This window comes from Lolium perenne, chromosome 6, assembly GCF_019359855.2.
Source record: "Lolium perenne isolate Kyuss_39 chromosome 6, Kyuss_2.0, whole genome shotgun sequence".
In the NCBI taxonomy this organism is placed as follows: Eukaryota; Viridiplantae; Streptophyta; class Magnoliopsida; order Poales; family Poaceae; genus Lolium; species Lolium perenne.
Window position 1 is genome coordinate 199,479,582 of NC_067249.2, and position 4,580 is coordinate 199,484,161.

The 4,580-nt window shown below is 44.5% G+C and overlaps 1 long non-coding RNA gene across 1 annotated transcript; it reads left to right on the top strand.

The window, feature by feature from the left end:
- The first annotated feature begins 3,518 nt into the window (after positions 1 to 3,518).
- LOC139832125 (uncharacterized) lies at positions 3,519 to 3,961 on the top strand. Its single transcript, XR_011746752.1, has 3 exons — positions 3,519 to 3,558; positions 3,685 to 3,765; positions 3,864 to 3,961. It is a non-coding gene; the product is annotated as an uncharacterized lncRNA (long non-coding RNA).
- Positions 3,962 to 4,580: the final 619 nt, after the last annotated feature.

A 4,580-nucleotide genomic window follows, 5' to 3' on the forward strand; every position in this document is an offset into this window, starting at 1 on the left:
TTATTAGAGGCACCCGCGCCTTTGCGCATAAAGTGCATGCGTATATATATAAGTGTGTTTCTTGGCCACCAACGATATATAGATCGAGAGATAGAGATTGAAATCCCCAAGAATATGTTCAAATATACGCACACACATGAATTATTAGAGGCACCCGCGCCTTTGCGCATAAAGTGCATGCATATGTGTGTTGTTCTGGCCACCAACGATAGATCGAGAGAGAGAGAGAGATTGAAATCCCCAAGAATTAGAGGACCCCCTTGCACAAGTGTTGGCCATCTATATATAATATGAATCCCAATAATGTTCATACATGATAGGGCATATGTGTGAAGCAATTTTTTTCCGAGAACTTGTAAAGATTCAAATTTATCAGTGCAAATGGAAACTAGTGCACATTAGAGGACCCCCTTGCACACGTGTTGGCCATGTATGTATAGTTTGAATCCCAATAATGTTCATACATGATAGGCTATATGTGAATCAATTTTTTCTTCCAAGAACTTGTCAAGATTCAAATTTATCGGTGCTAATGGAAACTAGTGCGCACTAGACGAGCCCCTTGCGCAAGTGCTGGCCATTACATATAGTAGTTTAAATCTTAAGAATGTTCATACATGATAGGCCATATGTGCAAAGAATTTTTTTTCCCGTGAACTTGTCAAAATTCAAGTTTATCGTTGCAAATGGAAACTAGTCCAAAAAATTACATAGAGGTCCAAAAGAACTAGACAATAACTAATAGGACCTGCAACTTTACAAAAAGTACCCCAAAACATATAGAAGAAAATCAATCGAGTCCTTCTGGACCGCACATCAGATCTCTGCTCCGCATCCTTTCCAGCAACTCCGTCGCCGGGGACGCACCACTTGGGACGGTGTCGCCGGTAGTCGCCAGGACGAAGGAGAAGAATGGCCTCAGCAACGGCATATTGGCTCTGAGAAGGGCCGCTGAAAGGCCAAGATGTTCACGGGCAAGACGGATGACGACGTCATATGCCCCGAGCTTGTGAACGTTAGCAGCTTGACTTCCCCGTTGGCCAGATCTGAAGCACTGACCAAAGCAAGCCTCACCGTTAGCGCCATCACCTTGATGGCACCAGATCGGGGTTTGGCCGGCAAGATCCGCCAGATCTGATCCGCCAGATTCACCATAGGCCAGACCTGAAGCCGATGACGAGATCCCCGACTCCATTGCGCCATTCTGCTCATGGGAAACACTGGATCTAAGCTTACAACAACACTAACTCCCTCGGATCCAAATTAGCTGACTCAACTTTGCTTATCTAAATATGGATGTATCCACACATGTTTTTACTCTAGATACATACACGTCTAAGGAAAGTTGAATCAATTAATTTAGTTTGGAGGGTGTACGATATACAGAGAGAAGTTGGCCTCGTCTCCGGCCGGCGAGGCTGCCGGAGAGAAGGGGGAGAGGAGCCGGGGGAGTGAGAGAGACTCGAGAGAGAAAGAGAAGAGGAGAGCTCCCTGGGGAAGAACATTATTTTTGTCGTTCTGCTCGTAGCTTGAAACTGAAAATTTTGGCCCCGCGTCAAATCATCCCGCCGAATCCATTCGAAAATCCCGTGACCAGTTTTACCCTTTTAACCCTGGTCCGGAAGTTACAACCCACCGACCATGGAGGGCTCATTCGGTAACAATGAAATATCTTGCCTAGATCCCGAACCCTCCCCACAGGCCCACACCCACCCACCAACCATTCGCCCCATTAGCTCAAAAATACTCTCACACGCCAAAGCTCTGACTCTCTACAGTACTAGATCTGCTTCGCCGCCGGCATACTCCTCCACAGCGTAGCCTTATCGTGTTGGCTGTCCACCCACCTGATCCGCTCCCCCGCCGCCCTTGCCACCGACGGATCTGCTTCACCGCCGATCTCGCCACCGACGGATCTGCTTCAACGCCGACCTCGCCACCGACGGATCTGCTTCACCGCCGACCTCATCCACAGCATAGCAATCAACGCCTTTCCTGTCGACGCACCGGATCCTCTCCAACGGAACCGGGTCTACTTCACCGCGGCCCCCCCTCCACAGAAGCCAATCTATTCCACCGACTAGCTCGGCGCACCGGCTGTATCAACTTCACCGAATCCCTTGCCAGCCAACCAGATCTGCTTCACTAACACCCGCTTCTACTGAAACAGGGTCGACTCATCGTCTCCCGCGTTTGCCGCCGCTGGAATGCAAGTTGCCGCCCCCGTCCACCCCGCCGCAGCTTGGTTAGTACGCTGGCCCGTTAGATCGCGGTGTTTCTTTAGCCATGTTTTGTGTAGTTATTTGCAGATCTCATATGCCATTAACTTTCTTGATGTGTTACTTCGCATGAAGTTCGTTTAAATATTGTACAGTACAAAAGCATTATCCGGTCGCTACCATCCTGTTCATTCTACTGACACCTGTGTGCATCCACATACTTATAGCCTTATACCCATTCATTTGCTGCCAACTGTTTTTATACTGCATGCTATTCCTTTTATAGTCATGCTATGGGCATTTCCAATCTGGTTGTTCTTATACCACGTCATTAGCTCACCGCTAGCCGCTAGCTGTTTTCTCGTGCCTGCTATTCTCACACTGCTTTTATAATCATGCTATGTGCATTTCCAATCTGCTTGCTCTTATACGTCGTCTTTAGCTTATAGCTAGTTTTTTCCATGAATGCTCCTGTCGCACAGCTTGTATAGTTATTGCTGCGTGCATGTCTGGTCTTTGTATTATCATAGACTAACTTGTCAATGTTATTTTTCCTAGGGATTGATCATGCGAACCACTTATTAGAATATCCAACATTAACAGCGGGGACGCTAGGGAAGGTTGGAATCTGAGTTCTTGGTTGGTAATTTTGGCAGTTTACTTCCGTTATTATCTATAACCTATATGCATTGTTCCTTATGCAAGAGATTAACACTTGGAACCCTGCCATAGCAATGCCATTCATGCTTTACTATGTTTCTGCCTCTTTGATATGCTTGTCTTGGAGCAACTACGAAGGTGATTTGAACCTGACATTTGGTCATTCTTAATGCCAGTTTACTTTATGTGGAAAACCTTGGCATTACCCTACTCTAAATCTGAATGTCTGAAATTCGTATCTCATGAAAAGCAACATCTAGTTGGTTTTAATCTGATATCTGGTAAATATTGGCTTATTCATTTGGCAGCTCAAGTTTTTTGTTATTTGAAACCAACTGACTTGGTCTTAAATGTGATATCTAAACACAGATTAAGGACAATGGAGCAGGAGGATTAGCATTTCACTTCATGGTTGAACCTAAAATGACAGGCATGTCGACCACGACTAGTGCACGCAAGAGAAGGACCTGCAGCGAGCCAGTATGTGCTCAGTACATGCATCTTATCTTATCTTGTGCTTATTTCTGCTACATGCTGTTATCTGATCTCTACATTGCGTAATACATGTTTGAATAGTTAATTGTTGTAACTATGTTTGCAATATTACCAGAATGCAGTTTTAATGAAGCGATCGTCATTAGAAGATAGTCGCCAAAGCGACCCTGTGCAACATTATGATGTAAGTCTGTGCTTAGTACAAGTTCCATACATTGTCTTATTTATGGAACTTGTTATTATCTTATATCTACATTGCATAATAAATGTTTGAATAGTTCACTGTTGTAACTATGTTGCATATTACTAGAATGCAGGTGTAATGAAGAAGTCCTTAGTAGAAGATAGAGCGCAAAAAAGGTTCCGGGGTGAGCCTATGCAACGATATAATGTAAGTCTGTGCTTAGTACTTGTGACTATCTCATATCGACAATGCTTAATACATGTTTGCATAGTTCATCGTTTAACTCTTTTCTGCATTATTATCAGAATGCAGTTGTGATGAAGCAATCTTCATCAGAAGAGAGGCCCACAAAAAGTTCTGATCTTTCTTCTGATGCATCCTCTCATAGCCGTCAACCTAGACCATTCATTTCATCAAACAAGAATATCTCAAGGTTTGTACTTTATAAAAGACATGATATTCTTTCTTTAAGATCTCAGCGATATGTTGACCAAGAGTACACAAGATTCAATCAAGGCGATTGCCAAATGTCAACCTGTTATTGATGATGCTAATAGAAGTCCTCAATGATTCTATGTAATTTTTTTATTTGGGCACATTAATTGCCTTGTAATTTTCCTAGTTATTTTATTTGTGTATGTAATTGTGTGTATCATTGATACCAGATTTTAGGCTCATGAAATTTAATGCAAGTTGACTAGTCAAACAACCAGGGCCCTACAACAGATTGGGCCGGCCCACTTACAGTAGTGTGGGACCCACTTTCATTTTGGGTCGGCTACCTACTTATTGGGCCGGCCCGTTAACAGGAAAGTGGGCCCCACCTGCTTATTGGGCCGGCCCACTATCTTGTTGGGCCAGCCCACTTGCTATATGGTGGACCCCACATACTAAATGGGCCGGCCCTTTAACAGGAAAGTGGGACCCACATGTGTTTTTGGCCCGGCCCACTATCTTGTTGGCCCGGCCCACTTGCTATATGGTGGACCCCACATACTAAATGGGCTGGCCCTTTAACACGA